The sequence below is a fragment of the Hylobates moloch genome, unplaced genomic scaffold, assembly GCF_009828535.3.
Source record: "Hylobates moloch isolate HMO894 unplaced genomic scaffold, HMol_V3 SCAFFOLD_16, whole genome shotgun sequence".
In the NCBI taxonomy this organism is placed as follows: Eukaryota; Metazoa; Chordata; class Mammalia; order Primates; family Hylobatidae; genus Hylobates; species Hylobates moloch.
Genome location: NW_026652291.1, coordinates 16,030,718 through 16,043,370, shown reverse-complemented (window position 1 = coordinate 16,043,370; position 12,653 = coordinate 16,030,718). Strand labels below are relative to the sequence as shown.

Below are 12,653 nucleotides of genomic sequence, written 5' to 3'. Positions count from 1 at the left end.
CAAAATGGCTTATGATGAGCCAAAACTCTCAACTTGTTTTAAATAAAGCAAGCTCTCCAGAATCCCAGAGCTGTAGTCGGTGGTGGTGGTGTTATGAACGCTGGTGTGAAGCTGTCCTCCCTTTCCGCAGATGTCTTTCTCTGTGATCTCTGTGGTCCTTAGTTTCTCTGTATTTAGAATACAAACTCTTACCTACCTCACAGAAATGATTGTAACAACCAAGTGGGATAGCACAAATACTTTTTGAAAAACATTAAATGCCTTCTACAACTGAGATGTTAACATTAGACTTTTCCAATAGGACAGGTTATGGAAAATTCAACTAGGCATTTAGAAGGCCAAAGCATGGATCCAAAAACTCTCTCTGATACATATATGGTGACTTCCATTTAATTAACTGTTTCCGGGGAGCACCTAGAGCCATTATCAAAGGTGCTAACTGGGCAGCCAATGGGAAAACTCTTAATAGGTCTATGAGTCACTCCTTTGGAAAGTTTTCGTCTTGTGTTTTAATATTCGGGCTCCATTTATGACTCAAGCGTAACTTTCCTTGGTATTAAGTAACAAGGAACTGAGATTAATTGCCCAATTTTTAACTACATTTGGCCTGTTTGCATCCCATGTTGTAAGCACCCTACTAGGGCTGTAAGAACAAGGTATTTGTCACTGACTATTGTGAAAAAGCTTGGGCATCTGAACACTTTATGATCAGTAAAATACAGGATTCTAGCCTCCTAAGAGGCGGGCGGATCATGAGGTCAGGAGATCGAGACCATCCTGGCTAACACAGTGAAACCCCATCTCTACTAAAAATACAAAAAATTAGCCGGACGTGGTGGCGGGCACCTGTAGTCCCAGCTACTTGGGAGGCTGAAGCAGGAGAATCGCTTCAACTCGGGAGGCGGAGGTTGCAGTGAGCCTAGACCGTGCCATTTCACTCCAGCCTGGGCAAGAAGAGCAAAACTCTATCTCAAAAAAAAAAAAAGAAAAGAAAAAAATGGTTTGAGAACATCACAGGAAACCATGCTGAACTCAGTGTGTTGACTTTTACACCCTATAACCTGGCCAGCTGGCTCTGTGTCTCGAAGCATCAGACTCCATTTTGAACATGGATTTCTTTTTTCCTTTCCAGAGTCTCTCATTTTCTCCATTGTATTCATTCAGAGGGAAAAAAAAAAAGACCTCATAAATGTCATTTCATATTCCAAGCAATTTGCTATAGGCAACTACACCATTACTTTGTACAAATAAATTTACATAAATCATTATTAGAATGTTTTATCTTGGCAACATTATTTGGTTCCCAGAACACAAATTAAATGCATGCTTAAAGCAGAATATTTTAAAGTTATTCCTATATTGTTTATGAGACAGGATTAGAAATTTCCATCTAATTTTTCTTTCATAATGGAATTCCTTTAGTTTTCTTTGTACGTTTAGAAACCATATGTATAATTTTCTGGGGGGTTTCTTGAAGCAAGCCATGCAGTAGATGACTGTGCCACATTTCGTTCATTTTTCAGCTGCTGTTCCCTTTGATTTTGTGGGTTTGGTTTTGAACACTGATTAGGAAGGCCAGGAACCAGGGGAATTGCAATACAGACTCCTAAGTAGACAGCTTTTTGTTTGATAATATTCTGCACATAAACTGGTCTTTGATTGTGGTTAAGCTTTATTTATTTATTTTTTTAATAAACAAATGTGTAAATAAACTCCCTGCACTCAGTTTCTCCTGGCTGTTTGGGTTGGGAAGGGGCCTGTTTGGATTCTCTGCACAGCACATGGCAAGTCTTCACTGGCTGGAGTTTTACTCCACCCTAGATTTCAAAATAAAATCTTTTCCATGTAAAATGCAGCTCCCACTTTTAAAACAAGCTGCACTTGTCAACATCAGGGTAGGGAGTGGTGGCAGGGGACCGGACGGGAAGTCAGCAGACACAGCACGTCAGTGAGGCCTGCTGTTGCTGGCTCTGGAAAACGACATAGTGACTTCCCGGCTCGTCTTCTCATTGGTGTCACAAAGGGCTGGACTCCTGGCTCATGGCTGGAACTTTCTACCAGTATGTGGTCTGAGAACAGATTCCAGGGCCACTGTCAAGCAAGTGGGGCCCCATGAGTTCAACGGGGCAATACTCAAAAACGGGGAGTGAGGCAGCCCCGTGGAGGGCTTAAGAACACAGATTCCAATAGTCAGCGTTCAAATCAACACACCAAATCAACCACTTACTACCTGTGTGACTGAATAATTCAAACCTTTCTGCATCTCTGTTGCCTCATCTGAAAATGAAGAGATTATGCATACATACCTATCAGTCTTATTTTGGGGATTAAATGAAGCAACGCCAACAAAAAGCTGAGAAGAGTGTCTGACTCTTAGAAGAGGCTCAATAAACAGTAGCTAACATTAATCTTAAAAGATGACCAGTGAAGTCAAGCTAGGGTGATCATATCATTTATGATCTAAACCAGGATATTTCTGGGTGTGAAAGGGAAGACTGTATGGTAATTACATTGGGTCAACTGGCGTATGCTAGGACAGTCCCAGGCATACTGGGACTTGTGTGACCCTGCACCTAGCCCATACCATTCAAGACTCAATAAAGAAATTTATTTTTTGCTTACAATTATATATTGCATATTTTACAATTTGTTACTCCTTTTAAAGTTCTTTCATACACTTTATTTGAACTTTTCTTAAAATGTGTGAAAATGTAGGACTGAATTAATTACCCCTTAATAATACGCAAACAAAGGCACAAAAAAAGTATAGACTTTCCCGTAGTGACCCAGTGTTGCTGAGCAGTGGGGGACAGTATCCCATGAGCTCCTCCATACTTCACGGCCTCCTGCCAGAGAGACAGGCTCATGTGACTAGCCCTGACCAATGGCCTGTCACCTCTAGTCTCAAGCACTGAAGCGTGTGTGTGCAGCCGGGCACACTGGCTCACACCTGTAATCCCAGCACTTTAGGAGGTCAAAGACGGAGGATTGCTTAAGCCCAGAAGTTTGAGACCAGCCTGAACAACATAGCAAGACCCTGACTCTACACAAAATTTTAAAAACGAGACTACAGCATGCCTGTAGTCCCAGCTACTCAGGAAGCTCAGACAGGAGGATCCCTTGAGCCCAGGAGTTCAAGGCTGCAGTGAGCCATGATCATGCCACTGCACTCCAGCTGGAGCAACCGAGCAAAATCCTGTCTAAAAAAATGAATGGAGCTGGGCATGGTGGCTCACACCTATAATCCCAGCACTTTGGGAGGCTGAGGCGGGTGGATCACTTGAGGCCAAGAGTTCAAGACCAGCCTAGCCAACATGGCGAAACCCTGTCTCTACTAGAAAATAAAGAAATTAGCTGGGCATGGTGGCACATGTCTGTAATCCCAGCTACTCAGGAGGCTCAGATAGGAGGATCCCTTGAGCCCAGGAGTTCAAGGCTACAGTGAGCCATGATCACACCACTGCACTCTAGCTGGGGCAACAGAGCAAGACCCTGTATGGAAAAAAAAAAAAAAAAGAATGGAGCCAGTACAGTGGTTCACACCTATAATCCCAGCACTTTGGGAGACCAAGGTGGATGGATCACTTGAGGCCAGGAGTTCAAGACCAACCTGGCCAACATGGCAAAACCCCATCTCTACTAAATATACAAAAATTAGCCAGGTGCGGTGGCACGCTTCTGTAATCCCAGCTACTCGGGGGGCTGAGGCAGGAGAATCGCTTGAACCCAGGAGGTGGAGGTTGCAGAGAGCCGAGATTGCGCCATTGCACTCTAGCCTGGGAGACAGAGTGAGACTCTGTCTCAAAAAAGAAAAAAGAATGGTTGTACGTTCTCAACTCTTTCCTTCACATGTTGTAGCAGCCAGGAAGCTATGTTTGGAGATGTAGATATCACAAGATGGAAGAGGCCTGGGACCTCAAAGTACTGGATGCAAGAGAGCAACACTGGCCCAATCCCAACTCTGGGCAAATGAGACATAAGCTTTTGTTGCACTAAGCCCCTGAGATGTAGGGTGTACTTTTTTTAAGTAGTCCCAGGTTGGAATGCAATAGCACGATCTCGGCTCACTGCAACCTCCACCTCCCGGGTTCAAGTGATTCTCCTGCCTCAGCCTCCCGAGTTGCTGGGATTACAGGCACCCACCATCACGCCCAGCTAATTTTTGTATTTTTGTAGAGACGGGGTTTCACCATGTTGGCCAGGCTGGTCTTGAACTCCTGACCTCAGGTGATCCGCCTGCCTTGGCCTCCCGAAGTGCTGGGATTACAGGCGAGAGCCACCGCACCCAGCCCGGGTGTACTTTTTACCCTAATATACTACTGCCTGCCCTGGCTCAGCCGGTTAGTAAGATTAGAACCCACATCTTTTACTATAGTTTTCATTCAACAGTATCATAAAATGCTACCAGATTGGGAAAAAGCATTGCCAAGATTAAATGCCATAGCTTACTCATGGTAAGCCTTCAAAGCTTACTTGATTTAAAACAAAATATTTATTTGGTTTAAAATAAAATCGTTCACACCCAGAGCCAAGTAAAAAGAAAAAAGTTCCAAAATGCAAGGTTTGTTTTAATTTGGTGCTGATTTATTCCAACATTTAGGTTAATCCAAGAAGTCTGGATGCCTCATCTTACAGACAACCCTAAGACGAAATGGCCTCATGTTGCATCTAGGTTTTATTTTAAGTTAAAGAGATGAATGGAAATATCCAACTAGAGTGTGACCAATTTGCTATCTCACTCCAGAAAATCCCCCCTTCTGCTCTTTCCTATTCTAATCCTACTCATCCTTTCAACCTATTTTCTTAATGGGGAGAAAGCTCCACACATCAAATTTCGCAAACACTTACGTCACACAATTGCCTAGGCCAGGAGTTGGTAAGCTTTTCCCATAAAAGACCATAGGGTAAATATTTCATGGTTTCCATTGCACTTATTTAACTCTGCCATTGTAAGGCCAACAACTGCCATAGACAATCCAGAAATGAACAAACATGGCTCTGTTTCAATAACATTTTATTTAGGGACACTGAAATTTGCATTCCATATACATTTCATGAGGCACAAAATTTTATTCTTTTAATTTTTCCCAACCACTGAAAAATGTGAAAACCATTCTTAGTACATTGGCGATGCACAAACAGGCAGCAGGCAGTACTTGGTCCCTGGGCCAACTGTGGTTTACCAACCCTTGGCCTGGGCTTAGGAGGGGTGGCAACAATCTATTAGGCAATTTCTGCAGTGGGAGGAGAACACAAATACTGCTATTCTAGTTCTTCCACTTCCTGGTGGCTGGTGATCCCAGGCTATGATTCCAGAAGGCCCAAGCTTCTGCACACCTGTGTGCAGGAAGGCAGATGGTGCGTGGCCAGGGAGGACCCAACAGGCAGCGAGCGGGGTCTCAGCTGGCAACTCTCAGTAGCACGTTTAAGACCCAGGACAGGCCAGGTGTGGTGGCTCATGCCTGTAATCCCAGCACTTTGGAGAATGTGCCTTGGGATGCCAAGGCAGGAGGATCACTTGAGGTCAGGAGTTCGAGACCAGCCTGGCCAATATGGTGAAACGCCGTCTCTACTAAAAATACAAAAATTAGCCGGGCGTGGTGGCGGACGTCTGTAGCCCCAGCTACTCAGGAGGCTGAGGCAGGAAAACAGCTTCAACCTGGGAGGCGGAGGTTACAGTGAGCAGATATGGCGCCGCTGCACTCCAGCCTAGGTGACAGAGCAAGACTCTCTCAAAAAAAAAAAAAAAAAAAAAAGACCCAGGGCAGTGAAAGCCACCACTGCTTCCACCAGCTTAACAAAGGGCAGACCTGGGGGAGAGTGAGGGGTGGACAGGATCCACTGCACCATACCCAAATTAATCAGGGCACTTGGCTCCCATCCCTGACTACAGCCCCAGTCCTCCCCCTTGAGACCCTCCCTGAATTCTGGCTTTCAGAACTCTCTGGATGAGCTCCCAGCCTTACTTTATAAATGTGTGTTCTTAACTTATGCTTCCTCCCCTGCAGCTCCACTTCTCAGAATCGCCCCTTTTGAATTACCAGGAATTGACCTCACAGAGCTCATCCCAGGGCCCTGACAAGCCCCAAAGGCCAGACAGAGCTCCAAGGGGAGGATGGCAGGTGTGAGAGAGAAGAGTAAATAATCAGGTAGACAGGCAGAGGCAGGGTGTGGACAGGCCCAGAGAAGCAGAAAAGATCAGCAAAGCAGTGGCCAAGCCAGGGTGGGTCAACAGAAACCACTGTCCCAGCAGGACAGTGCCAGCCAAAGCCCCTCTGCAACGGGAAGGTGGAGTTTCCTCAACAGGCTCCGCTCCAGGATCCTTAAGGGACCCCTGAAGGGGAGTCTGGTTCTGGGTGGGGCAGAAGATCTGGGTCCTCTAGACCTTCTGATGGAGGCAGTCAGGCCCTCAACTGCCTGTGTTCACGGTGGGTTCATTCCTGTCTTCCCCTCAAGGCTCAATGCCATGCCTCTTCCTTCTGCCTGGCCAAATGATCCACAGTGACAAAGCCCAACTGAGGCCCTCCCTGGTCCCTGAATTCTTCCCTAATTATTTCAATCCCAATCCTCAAAGCTTCTCCATTCCCTGAACCAAGGAACTACCACCAGCTCATAGCCCCGGCCCTATGCTCAGCACCATCTGCCATTTTCTTATGAGTGAGTCAACTTTGCCTAAACTGTGGGCTGAGGATAGGAGCCAGCCTTCTACTTTTTCATCCCCACCTGTCCCAAGAACACACAACAGATACTCAATACTTACTGAACTCAACTAAAAGTACAACATTAGAAAGATTAATACAATTAAAGTAAAACATGAGACTGTGGCAACAAAAATAATTTAGAAGATAATTTCTATGTGAAAATTCCCAGCAATGTTCCGGTGGCTTTGTATTTCTACGACTCCCACCAGAATTTTAAATAAAGATATGATTCAATGTTTTTAATCATCTTAATGCCTAAATTGGATTGACCACATTGTCAAGTCTGATCAGCTGCATAAATTGATCATTAAGAAGATTGGGGAGAGGCGGCGGAGGATACCAGTTGATGGAGAAATAATCAATTTTGCATTTGCATTTAAATATAGCTTTGGCATTTCATTTATTCAATGCAATCTACGTAAAGCATGGCGAGCTGGGGAAGGCAGTGTGATTACCTGAGTCGGAATGGGTCCAGGAAACCGAGGTCAGCATTGCTCCCGTCACAGAAAGGACAGAGGGGCCTCCATAATCACGAGAATGCTGGTCTTCTAGAGGCTGCTGGAAAGGAGCAGTAGGAAGTCAGAATTAAGCAGAAGCAGCAGAGAGAGCCCTTGCAACCACAATGGATGTCATCTCTGGCCTGACTCTAGAAAATGACGCACTTCAGTGAAAAAGCCAATTGTAACAGTACCTCTTTATTTCTTGGATCGTTATTAAAAGACTGGATCTTTCACGAGGGAGTGTTTTTGAAACTGTCTCATGGGGCATAAGAAGATCCAGAAATTTGAAAATACATGCCATCTCAATATAAGATTACTTTATTTTGCTACAACTGCCATTGAGACATTTGTGAGATCATTTTATGTACTACAGCTGCTACTCAAACACTTGTCTACATAAAGGAGAAACATCAGAGCACCCACAAGCGCTCAAGGCCAGCATTCCACCCCATGGACCAGCCTTGATCCACTGGGTAGACCAAGTGTACAGGCTGCAAAGTCAACGATTCTATTGTTGTAAAATGAAATGTCTCTGGCTCTACTCCTCACTAAATGGGCTGCAAGTTATCAGGCCATGGTTAACGAATAATCTTGCAAAATAGGAAAGCTGGTACATGAGACAGATTGCATAATAATCTCTGAAGAAGATATCTTTTTAACCGGGGCCTCAAGGATAACAAATCAATGAACCCTCTAATGAAAAGAATGGTATTAACCTATGCGCTGTAGTCTGAGAATGTTAGGAGTATATTAATCAGATCGGCGGTTCCCAAACTGTGGGTCTTGGAATAGCAGCATCAATACTGACTGAGAGTTTGTTGGAAATGCAAATTCTTGGCCCCTACCCAATATCTACTGAGTCAGAATATATTATCCAGAAGTAGGGCCCAGAAATCTGTGTTTTAACAAGCCCTCCAAGTAATTCTGATATACCTTAGATCATTAATTTATCCACCCGTACAAAGACATTCTGTTGTAAAATAAAATCACCCTACTCTACTTTGTGTTTAAGCTCCTATAAGGACAAAGCATAGAGTTAGGGATCGCACCATGGAGGGATGAAGGGTCAGAGATGATAAAGAACCGGCCCTCGAGAAACATATTGTCCACTATGGAAAATAAGACACATACGCAAGCAACTCAAATACTGGCAGATACTGGCAGACCGTGTTATTTCTTCTAACGGCTGGAGAGTGTCAAGACAAAGGAGACATTTGTTTCCGTTTGGGGTGAGGAGTGGGGGGTGCCACAAAAGGAAGGCATCATGAAGACAATAATAATGGCCTTGAGATTAGGACAGAATTTTAACAACAACAAAAACCAGACAGCAACCGAAGCGAAGGCCCAGAGGTTGGAAAGCATGAGGGCTATTCGGGGGCATGGGGTAACCAGGTCTGGCTGATACAAGAGAAACCTAAAGGTGATCTGAGTGAGACAAGGTTACTTCCAAGTGCGGACAGGTAAGAGCTAGGGGCTCTTTTTTTTTTTTTTTTTTTTTTGAGACAGAGTCTCTCTCTGTTGCCCAGACCAGAGTGCAGTGGCACAATCTCAGCTCACTGCAACCTCTGCCTCCCAGGTTCAAGCGATTCTCCTGCCTCAGCCTCCCCAGTAGCTGGGATCACAGGAGCCCGCTACCACACTGGGCTAATTTTTGTATTTTTAGCACAGACAGGGTTTCGCCATGTTGGTCAGGCTGGGGGCTCCTCTTTTTCATTAAAGACCACCGAGCAGGCACCAGTGGCTTATGTTTAATTAATGTCTGGGCCAGGCACAGTGACTCATGCCTGTAATCCCAGCACTTTGGGATGCCGAGGTGGGCACACCGCTTGAGCCCAGGAGTTCAAAACCAGCCTGGGCAACAGGGCAAAACCCCATCTCTACAAAAAATACAAAACAAAACAAAAAAATAGGTGTAGTGGTACATGCCTGTAGTCCCAGCCACCTAGGAGGCTGAAGAGGGAGGAGCATCTGAACTTAGAGGTCAAGGCCACAGTGAGCCATGATGGTGCCACTGCCCCATCTCAAAAAAAAAAAAAAAAAAAAATCTACATCCAGTTTACTTTTCTGTACTTTTGGCAGTGCATTTTCTAGAGGGAAGAACCGCAACTGCTTCAAGGATTAACAGCAGAAGGTTTGTCCAGGAGGAAGAATTCACACACAAAATTTTAAAGTAGGTACAAGAATCTGGAAGTCACAGTTGCCTCGGGCCATTCTGCAAAGGGGCAAAATGTTACCACGCCTCGACAGCCCCTGAGGACATCTCTGGTTTTAGCTTTCAAAAAATACTGTTACTCAAGTTGAGGGGGTATGACTCAGTCTCCAAAAAAGTTAAATTAATACATCTCCAATTAGAGGAAAAAATGCTTTTCATGATCAAATTGGTATGGCTTTGCTTCTAGAAAATGGACATAAATAGGTTTTATTTCCTGATGTTGGTAGGTGAACAAGGCGGTACTGAAAATGTTTTTCATGTCACACCAATACTCGGATTGAAATGAAGCCGGATTCAGAATTGGCAGTCTCTGCTTACCCATGCTAGCTTCGCCACTCAACTTTCTGAGTCATTATGGACAAGGCATAAACCCCCTGAACCTCAGTTTTTCATCTATCAAGAAAAAGAGGCACCAACCTACCCCACCTTCTTGGAAATTTAAATAAGAAAATAGAAATGAAGTTGCTGTGAAAATTATAAAGTGCAATACTATATAGAGGTATAGAATTATCCTCCTCATCGAGGCATTTGGCTACTAATTAACACTTGTTATCCTACTGGCCTTTGAAAATATAAAAGCAACATGTTTCTGATGCCCTTGAGATTCTCCTTTTAAATATTTGTAGATACAGCAGTGCTGAGGAACAAACTTGGCATCAACCAAACCATTCTCTCCCAAAAAGCATTTCAAGGTAAATCTTTTACTTGTAATTAAAAAATTTTTTTGTATTCCTCTAACCACGATAGAGCATCCAGTTATCTTTTAGCAGCTCCTGGTGAGCACAACTCAGTCTTCAGCAACACCGACATATATGATGGCAATAATTTATCATCTCTGCAGTCGTTTAGTCCCAGATGGACCATTTACTAATTTATTTCCATATGTAACTGGCAGAGAGATTAATCAGGCTTCCAACTCCAAAACCTGAATTGTGCTTTATTCCCTTAACAGGCTAACTCTGGGCAGAAGAGGCACAGATTTACACAGAAACCAAGAGTTCCTCTTAAAAAGCCTGTCAGCCTCAGACGCAAGCCTTACACACGCACACGCATGCACACACTTGCACACACATCTTTCTTGAGACAGCTTGCTCCTATGTCAGCTTGGAGGGCTGGTTCTTTCCTCAGATCCTCATGGACTCCACACAGGAGCTGTGTCTGATACAACTGCAGGCAGGAGTAAAACGTAATGCCAAATGCAGTAAAGTTGCAGCCACATTCCCCTCCCTGTCTGCAAGGTCGGAAGCTCAGATTTCTGAAAATGAAGAGATCTTTTTGCCATGGTGCTGCGACCAGCTGGCCCAGCGATGCGGTGCCCAGGCGCTGGGAGGCATGTGCTTGCTTTTTTCCACTCTTTTTAAGGGTCTGAACTTGACTGAATTCAGCAGCTGCCGTGTCCTCAGCGATGGCTAATGAATTGTTAGCTTTGCTCCTGGTTCCCCTGAGCTCAACTCCCAGTCCACTTTTGTTTTTAATTCTATCCCAATGATATCAGCGTTTAGCAAAGAGTGGTGAACGGATTGTTGTTGGATGACGGTGTTTACATATAGAAAGCAAGCCAGACATGGGCAGAAAGCACCAGCTGATCCCTGATGCCTTAAGTGGAACCCAAGGCCATGCCAAGAAGGCCTGGCAGACAGGAGCATGTGGAGGTATTGTCGGCTAAGCTAAGTTCACATACCTGGGGCGCTAACCAACTCTCTCGCTTTGAAGAAGTCACTTGACAGTTCAGGTTTAAAATTCTCTCCCCTATAATATGAATTTAGCTCCCTGAAGTTTCTTCTGGCTCTAAAATCTAGTGATTCTATGAATATGAAAAAGATCAGCCATTCACCTGGTTTGTTCCATGAGTTTAGCCGATGACAAACAGCAGGAAGTTTGGAAGCATCTGAAAGTGGCTGAATGGGTCCAGATGCTTTTGGTGCTGTGACAGACACAGCCTTTGGAATCTCAGCAGCCAACAGATTCCTTTTGCTCAAAGAACAGAAGCATCTGATGACTGGTCCACAATGTATATCTTTACAAGGTTTTAAGAATTCAATTAAATACAACAGTTCCATTACAGTATTATTCTAGGTATGGCGAATCCTACAAAAGTACATACGTCATGGCCCTTGTCTTTAATATATTTACATATTAGTTAAGGAGATACACTGCTAATCATTTTTGGTTTTTTTGAGATAGCGTTTCGCCCATGTGGCCCAGGCTGGAGTGCAATGGCGCGATCTCGGCTCACCGCAGCCTCCGCCTCCCGGGTTCAAGCAATTCTCCTGCCTCAGCTGGGATTACAGGCATGCGCCACCACCCCTGGCTAATTTTTTTTTTTTTTTTTTTTTTTTTTAAAGTAGAGACGGGGGTTTCTCCACATTGGTCAGGCTGGTCTCGAACTCCCAACCTCAGGTGATCTTCCCGCCTCGGCCTCCCAAAGTGCTGGGATTACAGGCGTGAGCCACTGTGCCCAGCCACTGCTAATCTTAATACAATGCAATATGTGCTATAATCATTGACAAAGAAATGGTTAAGTGAACGTGGAGGATGGAGAAATCATTTCAATGCAACGGGGAGATCTGTAAGGTTTTACAGAGGAAGCAGAATTTAAGCTGGGCCTTGCAAAGCAAAGATGGGACTATAGGTATCTGGACAGAGGTAACGGTGAGAGCAAAGGCCTGTATGCTTTCAAGTGTGATCGGGGCACAGTATTCAGGACCCAAGGACAGGGGCATAGGATGCCCAAGGAAAAGAAGACACAGTGAGATGAGAAGCTGGAAAGAAACTCGAAGTGGAAAGCCCTGGATGCCAACCTTTCATCCTGTGGTCTCTGGGAATCTTCAGAAGTTCTGGGCAATGGAGACTCCAGATGAGCTCTGCCTCGGGAGGTTTATTCGGACCATTTTACCACCATTTATGACTGGGAATAAGATCCGTCTGTACCTTCATGTTTCTCTTAGTCATTCCACCTTGCCACTATTTGGGAATCCCTCAAATTTATTTTTTTTTTCTAAATCAATTTCCTGGCCCTTTGAATGGAAGCGATTGAGTTTCCTCTAAGTACTGCCAAGATTTCGCATTCCAATGATGAGTTCGGCCTAGCGCTTTATATAGGTTCATGTGTTTTTCTATTCTTACAAAAGAGTTAAAATAGCATAGACGGGTGTTTTGTTTTGGTTTCTTTCTACACTGGAAAATATTTCTGTATGATGAAAAAAATACACAAACGTCCTGACTGTTGGAAGGGCCTGC

General features: G+C 44.4%; 1 protein-coding gene across 4 annotated transcripts in view; it reads right to left on the bottom strand.

The window, feature by feature from the left end:
• FOXN3 (forkhead box N3) overlaps window positions 1-12,653 on the bottom strand; it is a 459,903-nt gene that overhangs the window by 319,666 nt on the left and 127,584 nt on the right. For 3 of the 4 annotated variants that reach the window (XM_032179275.3, XM_058429470.1, XM_058429471.1), the window contains exon 2: window positions 7,157-7,259. The gene's annotated coding sequence lies outside the window, so the exon portion shown is untranslated. The remainder of the gene's footprint in view (window positions 1-7,156; window positions 7,260-12,653) is intronic. The other variant, XM_058429469.1, reaches the window with a different exon arrangement.